We start from the raw sequence: 11,428 nt of genomic DNA, 5'->3' as shown, positions 1-11,428 counted from the left end.
TCTTCATCTGCCTTTTCCTTTAGATCTTGTTTTTTGCTTTCGTCACCAATTTCGAAATATGTGGGCTAGATCTTATTATTTACACTGTCAAGGAGTTTTAATGAGTTGTTAATAAACTGTTAATGATAGAAATATTTATCGTTTTTGTGATCAGCCTCCTAGCACAGCAACAAATCACAGATTCTAGCGGTGTTTCCCATGGAAAGGGTATCATTTACTCCTGGTACCTCACCATCTGCTACCGGAACCTCGCATCACTTATTCTAAGATATGCATAACGCTGCAACTCTACTGCATTGAGAAAACAATCTTGAAACTAGATATCATGGCTGCTAAGGACAGTAATATCACACCTGTGACTAGAAATCAATACAGGTGAGCTATTTGTTCTTGTAACTTGGATAAGACATTGCTGAAATATTTACAGTTGGTGTAGAAAGGGAAAACACTGTCTTCCAATCGTCTCTTGACACTTTTCCGACAAAAATGTAGCTAGTGTGCGACAATATTATGAACTACTTCTAGTACTCAGCTCCAAACTTCCGGAAGTTTTGAATGTCACAGCTCTATGTAACTGCATAAACGGATGTCAGATAGAAAAACTGTTCCAAATTACTTCCTCAGAGTTAATCTAAATACTTTCGAATGTCTTTAGTCTTCCAGCAGCAATTCAAAGACTTTTCAGTCTTGTGATTTTAAGCCTCCTGATGTCAGCGCCGAGTTATTTCACTGACTGATTTTCTAGCACTACGAACTCGAGTGAATTGCGTAATTATATCGAGACACACATATCAGACAGAGTTAGCTATTTTGGTCACCGGTGTTGCAGATTAAGATTTTCTGTTGCCCACATACTTTGACTGCTTGCGTAGATTACCTCGGCTTGCAAGTAGCGGCAGTTGCAAGTACTGGCAGCTGCAGTCAGATGAGGTGGGCCACGACGGTAATGCAACTGCTAATACCGTCCGCTTACTAAGTATCTTTGTGTCTTATTAGTTACACTGTAATGAAAGTAACGCTGTGCTCAACCCCAAGTTTGGTGTAACACTGCTGTGCTTTATTAGACGTTGTGCTGTGCCCTTAGCTTCCTCACACCTCTGAACCAATTCATATAGACAGAGAGGGACCTGCACGTCATGTCTCCGCAACACGGTACAAGTTTAGTTAGCCTTTTTTGTCATTGACTGAGATGGAAGAAGCGATGAGGGCCATGCTACCCGTTTTGCCACCGTAGACGAGAACTGAGACGCCCTCTTTTTTATACTACCATCGGTAGTAGCCCCCTTCCCCGACCGTATTCCAGCGCTACCATCAACATCCAACAGCACAACATTGCAAATGACCTCTTATACTTTTAACCATTAAACTAAGGTGACCAGCCGTTCTCATTTTCTGGAGACAGTCCTCATTTAAACAGACGCACGGGCTATGATCTGCAGAGACAAAATCAAAATGTGAGGTTGAGGGTGTGATATCAAGGCGTAACATTATCACAAGCCAGCGCACCATCTCTGCTCCAGCGCTAGACATAGATGAATCAGGGTTACGTTTGTTTCCCTTTTTGTACCCAATAGCGGCTGCTTTAGTTTTAAAGTAGGTGGGAACAATGTGTTTACTGTCGTCAGAGTAAGTACAGACTTATTAAGTAAGTGTTCTGCAGCGTTTGAAAACTATTTTTCGTATTATCTACCCATTTCCTCCATTTCTTCGGTTTCATTTGAAATTAATTTTTTCTGCCCATTAACACCCTAGGAGGCCCCCTGGTCTTGCCTAACGGTAGAAACGTTCCTCGAAATTGTATGTAACAGATAAAATCACAAGACGAACGGCAGACTGAACAGTATACCTTTAGCTTGGAGCTAACACCCTACCCATTTCTTTCCTTTTTTGTGCCCGTTTTTCTTCAGGGAGACAGCTTTTGTGAGGATTTCGCATGATATTTTCTCTACGTCTGCTGATAAATCTTTTCATTTTTTGTATTACAGAGAGATACAAGCCTGCTGATCGCAAGCGCTGAGCTACCGTGCCAACATACTGAGCTACCGTTCCACATTTATGTAAATTCATTAATAAGTTATGTATCAAATAGAAATGGCCCTGATGGAAGGGAACAAACACTTATCATAGGATTCGGTACAAGAAATAAACGGAGAAAATACATAGGCATTCTACGTTATTTAAGTTACAAATTTTTTATTTGTGGATAAATTTGTTTGAATGATCTACGTCTCCAAATGACTGCCCACACAAAAATTTATTGGAGTAATGCCCGTCTCTGCTTCCCACTGCACTTCAAGCTTCCATACTGTCTCATTTCAAAGCAGTTGAGGCTACCGAGACATGTTCGTTCACTCGCTCGATTTCTCCATGAGAGCCAGCGGTGTGTCTGGATTGAAGTTGCTTTGTTGGTTACAATCCGAAGTTTTCTAAGGTTGGATGAAAAGTAAATTGTTTTTGTTCTACTGATTTCTGTTTATTTCTAACTCCTAAGATGGCCCAATAGGTTGAAAATTAGTTAGAAGCAAACAAAATTCAATAGCAGAAAGTATATTTGTTATTCTACCTTAATTATGGAATTCATCTACCTAGAAATGACGGAAGAATCTACGAATAAAAAATTTATAAGAAAATTGACAATTACAATCTGTTGTGACGCTGCTTTGCATAAATAAATCTTTTTCATTTGTTCTGAACAAAATGTGTCTCAACATCAGTGATATTTTAACAGCGGACTGACTGTGAGTATTATTTTATCAGCTGGTATTTCCAGGAGGAATAGTGGACAGAGGTTCAGAGCACTCACTTCTCCTAAGGGTGGGACTTTGCCCCTAAAAGGCGGAAGAGTCAGCAATGATCAAAGGCATGAGGATGCAGAAGGCAAGAGAAACCACTGCATTAAAGAGAGATAATTTGTATATCAAGACATGTGAACTGTAACTGAAAAAGTGTTGTGATGATCTCTTCATTGGCAAAAGACTCAGGAGTAGTCCCCCATTCGCATCTCACGGAGGGGACCGCGAAAGGGAGGTGACCATGAGAAAAAGATCGAATAACCAACGAGTCGGGAAGTGGAGTGTCAGAAGCTTATACGTGGTAGCGAAGCCAGAAAACCTGAAAAGGGAAATGCAAAGGCTGAATCTAGATATAGTAGGGGTCAGTGAAGTGAAACGGAAAGAAGACAAGGGTATCGGGTCAGACGAGTATAGGGTAAATGTAAACGTAGGTTTCCACGGCCGTTGTCACAGTCGATAAAATTCTTCTGGGTTTGAGGTCGCGTTGCCATCTATAACATTTGGATTTTTATAGATGACAATGCGGTCTTAAACCCAGAAGAATTTTGTTGACTGTGTATAGGATAATATTAACAGCAGCAGAAAATGCTATACCTGGAACAGGATTTGTTATGAATCGAAGGTAGCGTATGGAGTGAGTTACTGTGAACATTTCAGTGATACATTTGCTCTTATCAATATCGACAGCAAACTAATACCGATAACGATAGTTCAGCTATACATGGCGACGTCGCAAGCTGAAGATGAAGGGATAAGGGTTGCAAGCAGCAGATGAAAAGATAGAGGAAGTATATGAGGATACTGAAAGGGGAATTCAGTGTGTTAAGGGAGACGAAAATCTGATAGTCGTGATACTATGACGCGGTTGTAGGGGAAGGAATAGAAGAAAGGGTCATGGGCGAATATAGAGTTGGCAGTATGAAGGAGAGAGGAGAAAGGCGTATTCTATTGTGCTATAAATTTCAGATGGTCACGGCGAATACTTTGTTGAACAATCACAAAAGTAGGAGGTATACTTGGAAAAGACAAGGAGGTACGGGAAGGTTCCAGCTGGTTCACAGCGTGGCGTAACCATGTGTAAATATAGCAGACAAAGATCACAATTTAGTAATGGTGGAGAGTAGACTGATGCTTAAGAGAGTCGTCCGAACGAATCAGTTGGGTACAAAGTAGGATATCGAAGTAACGAGGAACGACGAGACGCGTTTGAAGTTCGCTAAGGATGTAGATACTGCGGTAAGGGACATCTGGGTAGGCAGCGCAGTTAGAGATTTGTGGATATCTTTAAAAACGGCAAACACAAATATGAGAGAGACAGACATAGGCACAAGGAAGGCAACTGAGAATAAACCATGGGTTACAGATCGTAAACCTCTATTGGTCGATGAAATAGAGAAGAATAATAATGTGCACCGAGCGAGGAAACATCCGGGCCCGTGCTTCCAGAATGAGCTGCTCCTGTGATTTCGCCACGCGGATGCAGTGCTCTAGCCAGTTCTCCCTGAATATATAAGTTTTCTTGACCTGGAGCAGCCACTACTCGGACAAGCTGCTCCTCAGCTGGTATCACTTGCCTAAGTCCACACCGCTCCAGATCTTCCACCAAGGAAACATTTCCGGCGGTTCCGGGATTCGAACCCCAATCCTCAATATGGTAGCCAGCCACACTAAACACTCAGCTATGGTAGCAGACAAAAGATCGTTACTAACGGTATTAAAATCTGAAAGTGCGAATAATAAGTTCCCTCAGTGCATATCAGAAAGCGTAACTTGCGAAATATAGCTGAGTTTTAAATTTCTTTCAGCATCCAATTATTCTCATCAATTAGAAATTGCACACATCAGGCTTGGTGAGAACACAAAATGATATTACGGCTTCATGTAGGGACAAAGAAAATAACGGACAGATTACATATTCTTTTCTCTGGTGAGGAATAGGATTCTTTATGTTTATTTGACACTGGAAACAGTGTTACCACCGACCATGCAATAGAATTTTCACGTCAAGTCTGTATATCCTTGGTGATTCGCTGTAGTCTGACATGTTTCAGAGGCCAATCTTTCATCTCTTAATGGTGGTGAGCTGTAAGAGCGTAGTGAACTGAGTTTTTAGTCTCTGCGGATGCATTAGGAGGCGAAAAGTTAGTGACTGAATCATGCGTTAAACAATGGACACGCCTGTATAACAGATCAGGAAATTCTACCCAGTGAAACTTAGTTGGCATTAGAGCACACACAACCATACATACACACACCCAAGCACGCGCTCGCTCGCATGTTTCCTATATTCAACTGTTAATTACCTTCCAACGTAAAAAATTCAGTTGTAGGTAATAAAAATTTTCAATCGACATAAAGGTCTAATTAACGTCGAGTTACTGATTACTGATGTGTACACTAATCTATTGCTGACGTTCTACCAACACATTGGCAAAGTGTTTCGTACTTTTATTAGAAGCGTAAGGCAGCGTGTCATCCGCGCACAGTGACGATCACATGTCCCCATGAGTAGTACGAAATTTTCGTAATAATAGTCATTATACTCATAGTTTTTTTCCTTCTCCAACGAGAACAAATTACGTTTTAGACACTGTTTGATAATACAAATGCTGTTTATGCACATAACTTACCGTTAACCGTAATATAATTTATTTAACATTCAGTACGATTACAGAATCGTTTTTTGTACTCATTGTGAATCCTACATGTTACTGACTCATTCTGAGAACGGCGAAGTACTATGAAATTTAATAGATGAACGCAATTCATGTCAAACAGAAAGAGGTCGTGTCCTTCCGGAAAGAACTGTCCACCCATTCGCCTTAATCAACGTATGAAAATCGAAGTACAAATGGTATGCTCTTGATGCTGGACTCGTAGGAAACATGGCCTTATAAATGAGGTCTCCAGTATCAGATGCTCATGACAGGGCCACAACCACCATTGCAGGAATGGCGCTTCTTACATATCCTGCAGCAGACCGTCAAGTCAGTGGCGAGGACAAAGTTGGAAGGCATCCAAGTCGCAGAAGAGGTATAAGTGCTTTCTGAACGACACAGGATCCGCCTCTTAGGTATGGCTCATGATTGTACACATATTGTAGACTAATGCTGTCATGTTTCAAAACCGCCAAAACTACTGATAAAATAAATTTTTATTTACTACCATACCAGCACCAAACCTATCATAACAGTCAGATGTAAATTTATTCCAACGCCTACATAAAAATATTTAAGTGGTGTGTGTGCTGTGTTGTATTCTTATATGAAAATTACAGAAGATCACAAGACGAAAAAGGGAAGACAACTGCCTATATTAACAATTTAAGTGCGAAAGGATTAAGTCGTATTTGCAAGCTAAATGTTTAACACATTAAGTCACTGTAAATAGCCTCTGCAGCTTGTAGTATAGTGGTTAGCGTTGCTGCCTCTAAATGACAGGGTTCTACGTTGACTCTCAGCTGAGTCACAAATTATCTTCACCCAGGGAGTGGGTGTTTGTTACATCCTAATCATTTGATCTCATCTTTGACACAAGGACATGTCAGTCATCGAAGTGACATCAAATAGAAATTGTCGTGTCGCAAAAGCCGCCAGGCGCCGAATCCACTCTGCAACACACCGCCGTCGGGTTGATATCCAGCTCTGATACTGCGACTACACGACGTTCTGCCTCCGCCATTTGCAGCGAGATCTGCAGAAGGCCTTCACGTGCTCTGGAGCAAAGCAAAGAGGGATTTAAATCAGCGAGAGAGGTCGCTACCACGATCCTTTGCTGCATTCGCTAATGTCACTAGCAGGTGGACGTGTACCTCCGCCGTGTGGGTATTTAGGACGGCGCCCGGGCCGATCAGGCGGCCAGCAAAGACAAGTCTGCTCCAGACATGGCGCCGCCTCTACCGCACGCCGCCTTCGCTGCCATGTGACCTCGCCAAGGTGCTCGGGGGCCTGTTGGTATTCTGTAAGACTCATTTGGCAAGACTGTAGAAACTGTGAAGTCATACAGATAGCTACTTTAGTGTTTGTCTATTCCAATATGCTATGCTCAAGGAGAGTGAGAACTTAAACATTTAGAAGTAAAAACTAGTAGAGAAAAGACTCTGACTGTAGAAGCTCACATAGTGTTGTTTCGTCAACCAAGACTTGTATTGCATTTAGTTGTGAACTTATTTTCCCATTAGGACCTAGTTACAAAGTTTGTTACTTGTTTGTGACGCACAAAGAAGACAGTTTGTGTTGTACTGATTGTGTTCTTAAATACAGAGTATGATCTACATGCTCATATTTCTCAGAGAGGGGTTCCAAGTTCAGGATACTTCAGAAAGACTTGCCCTAGGCAGCTGAAAAACCTGCAGATCATCTCCCTGCCAATAATGCCATATGATCATTTGATTTCACTGAAACTAAGGAAAAAAATATGTATGCAAAAATTCACACCTGAGCTACATTCCTCAAAACACACGTGACTTAAGTGAACGACCGCAAGAAGAAAGACCGATCTTACCCGAAGCCTTACATTTCAGAAACATTGTACAATATAGGAGATTGCCATTGCTTTGCTACCATGGACTTGCAAAGTGGTATCGCTACATAAAGATAGCACCAGTGTGTCAAACGAAAACAGCATTTATGCTTCCACCTGGTCACTGCTGGAGTCGTCAAATGCCATTCGGACTGCAAACGACTGGGCTAAATCAATACAATTAAAATCTTGGTCATCATAGGAAAATCTAGTGGCAGTCTGGACAGATGTAACTGCAAATTATGTATACTGAAATTTATTCATGTGGGTGCTATAGAATAGAAAACCTAACATACTTATACGAAATGGCAGACCAGAGACTTTCACCAACCCGGATCAGATTATACACACATACATGGCATATCTGCTCGACCACATGAAAAAAAAATCGTAATGAACATCATCACTCATTCATCACTGTAGGATCTAATACATCAACTGCCTGCTTACTACTATTGACTGTAGGTATTGGCTACTGCCTCCTCAGATATAGAGTTGCTCAGACCGCACCCCAGCATCTTTCGACCTGTGGGTCCATACAGGTTGTGTTGACACCAGTGAAGAGGTGACTCAGCCTCAAAGAGTGAAGTAAAATAGAGCAAGGAACAGAACCTAGAAACCGTAATTGATAATGGCAAGTGCGGGTCGTTGCACATACGAAAGGTGCTAAGAACACACAGAAACGAAAGCTACTCAGTAAGTGATTGCTCTGGACTGGCGCAGGAGGATGTAAGGTGTATAGAGTTTACATTGCAGCTAGTGGCTTAGGTAGCCTTTTGGTGGGCATGATTTCCTAATGAGGGGGAAATGTAGTGGCATAGACCATAGCCAGTGTTCAGAACTGTATCAACGCCTTAGCTGATACCAGCAGCCACGCTAACACACTGAGCTGCTGACAACAAATCGTCTATCTCTGTACCACTCATGTACCGCCCCCTCCCACACCGAGTAACACCCCCAACACACCGACAGCCATTTGGGAATCTTTTGTGCCATACCCTGTGGTCATTACAGACAGCTGTATTGAAACTACCATGGCCTATATGTCATCAGTGGTACACGAAATGATGTCATGAAACTCAGCATATACCAGTCAACAACATATTTATGACTAAGCGTCCACCACCACCGCTGTCTCCGTGATACAAACAACTTCTGTCTGACCACCCAGACCCCTGGCAGGCCCCAGACTGCCGTCGCCTTGTAGACCCAAGGTATAAAGGTGGGACGAGCCAGATATGCACCATGGAGGACGAATACTGGGTTCACCTGTCTAGATTTTGAGTTTTAATGGTTATCACTTGGGGAATTTCTGCTGGGCAGGCCTACCAAGTATGGCTACCAGACACGGCTTTGCTGCCCCATCATCCTTAATAACTCTAGAAAGTAGCCGTCTACCACAATGCATGGGTAGCAATATTGTACGAGACCGTGTGCGTCCATGGGAAACTTATATAAGCGCATCACTGCTAATACGCTCAGGTCAGAGTGTCAGCACTCCCAGCCAGTCATACGACTGATGCAAACACGCTGCTTAATTTTATGGTTGCAAATAAAGCATATTAACAACAAATATGTCTGTCCACATCAGGTGCTTCTCAGTCATCTCCTGAGAAGCGCTCACACGCTCTACACGAACAACTCAGAAATGATAACGTTATGAAAGGATGTGAGCCGTTAGTTTAATGGTACTGAACTAAATAGCCGACTGCATTCAGTTTGGAAGTGGAAGCATAGTGGATAAAATCCCAGAGGCTACACAAATACCGCGCATTTATTTATCAATGAATTACAAATAAATCTAGAAAGAAATTTTTACTCCGCAGCGGAGTGTGCGCTGATGTGAAACTTCGTGGCAGATTAAATCTGTGCCGGACCAAGACTCGAACTCAAGACCTCCAGAGTTGAAGTCTCGGTCCTGCACACAGTTTCAGTCTGCCAGGAAGTTTCACAAATAAATCTGTTAAGTTACAACAAACAAATAGTCCGTATCACAGCTTGCACAATTTACAACATATTCTTGTGATAACTGGCGTTGCATGTACAACGGATGGTGTACATGCAACTCTCAAGTGACGCCTATGACCATCCTGACAGCTGCCTCCAGAAATACAGTGACATATACAGGGCTCAGCAGAAATCAAAAACGTACATAGAGAATATGACAGAGCATGACACTAACAGATGAAATGGTCAATAACGCTACAGTTCGAAAACGAGAAAACTGCTTTAAATGAATCAGAACTTACTCAATGTTTCTTTAATGAAAAAACCACGTTACTGAAATTCAGCAGTCAGTTAATGAGCCATATAATCCTTATTAAAAGAACTGCTGTGACTTTTAAGGTGGGAAGTCAATGAAAAACACACGCGATTTAAAAAATTGCACCAAATCCACAATGAAATTTTGTTCCATGCCTCACATGAAATTAACATACATACTAAATTCTAAGGATTTCATCTATTTAACTTTTTATGGAATTTACAAGTTTTATTTTCAAAATATATTGTTTGTACTTTTTCTCAAGAACTATTCAAGAGATGTCTACAAAATGTTCTCTGTATAATATCTTTGTATATAGTATGCTTCTCCCATGAGGTTTTTCGAATATATCTAACAGAGGGATTTTAATAATCTTTTAATTATAAATCTCTAAGTATAACATAAAATTAATGAAAATTCCTAGCACATTGCTCTACATCTCAGCTTACACTCATAATTCTTAAAATTTACTACTGAGGTAGTATACCAACTTTACAGAAATAAATGTTGAATGTATCACAATTCTAGCCTTCATAGATTATAAGAAAAAGGTAAATGAACTTAGAGAAACATAATTTTCAGAAGATACAATTTAAATTCATCATAACGTTTTTTTCTTTTGTCATTTCTTCAGCACCCCCGAGATTAATACTGAGGGCACTCTTTCTCTTCAAGGCTTCTTTTCCGGTTTCTTGTTTTCTGCCTTCTTTCCTTCAACTGACTTTTGGTTGCAGAGAGGCGCTAAGGCTTACTTCAACACACAGTCATGAAGAAACAATCGAAACCTTATCGCCTTGATTAGCCGTTACAGGAGAAAGTATGATCAGTTACAAACATAACACTAAACTCACCAAATGCACCGCGACATCGAGCAAATAAGTGAACCACTTCTCCCAGTGCAAGCCAAAATTAATTACACGCAAACTTAACGATCGCCATTTCGGACACGTCCGAAAGAACAGATATCATGCAATCATATAATCTGATTGGCCTAGCTGGGCAATGGATCAGTCTTCTTCAGTGCGGATACACAAATACGTCCGACCTCCTGAGGGAATCTCGGAGAGCAAACAAGGAGGAGATGGACAGGGACTGCGGATAGGTGGCGCTCGATGGTAATGTGAATCTTCCCTGAGGCGTGCCGAGACAGTCCGCACAGTGGCGATAACGCTGTGTCCCGGATGGCGCAGTGATTAACGCACCTGCCTAATAAGCAGGGGATCCCAGGTTCGAATCCCGGTCCGGTAAACACTTTCACTCGTCGCCGTTCATTCCGCGGTATGTCTCGATCCAGCTGACAACAGTGATTCGTTCCCTTTCCTTTGTTCCCCTCTCGCCCTTCAACTTACATCCACAATCCGCAAGTAGTAGATGCTGGGCCTGCCCGATCTTACACAAAGGCCAACGTTAATGGACGGTATTCGAGAAGCATGCACGATGATCGGTCCTATCCAAGGTGCACTGCCTCGGTCATTAAACGGCAGCTACGTATCCATTAGCTAGAGCGACACCGCACAGCCCTAACTAGCTCTTATCTCGAAGAGAGACAACACCAACTGACGAACTAGAGAAGGCACTGCTAGCATGACCCCCTCGTAAACAAGATACTGGCGGATGGCACACTCCGGAACTCCTCATTCATGTGGGCCGGGCCACGTGTGATCCTTTATCGTGACTGGAGATTCAGTCGAGGACCGGTTCAAGATGTACTACGACTAGAGGATTAATTAATTTTTACTGGTAGGGAGAATGTAAAGACTGTACGAAGAAAGTCGATGAATAACGTAGTCCAAACCATCGAAATGTGATTTTTAAGCCATACATCCGCTCTCCAGTAGTTTATATGGCTGAA

The 11,428-nt window shown here is 41.9% G+C and overlaps 1 non-coding gene across 1 annotated transcript; it reads left to right on the top strand.

Annotated features, from left to right (window-relative positions):
- The first annotated feature begins 10,751 nt into the window (after positions 1-10,751).
- On the top strand, positions 10,752-10,824 carry Trnai-aau. Its single transcript has one exon. It is a non-coding gene; the product is annotated as a tRNA-Ile (tRNA).
- The last annotated feature ends 604 nt before the right edge of the window (positions 10,825-11,428 follow it).

Source organism: Schistocerca piceifrons, chromosome 4, assembly GCF_021461385.2.
Source record: "Schistocerca piceifrons isolate TAMUIC-IGC-003096 chromosome 4, iqSchPice1.1, whole genome shotgun sequence".
In the NCBI taxonomy this organism is placed as follows: Eukaryota; Metazoa; Arthropoda; class Insecta; order Orthoptera; family Acrididae; genus Schistocerca; species Schistocerca piceifrons.
This window is presented reverse-complemented; position numbering and strand designations above follow the sequence as displayed.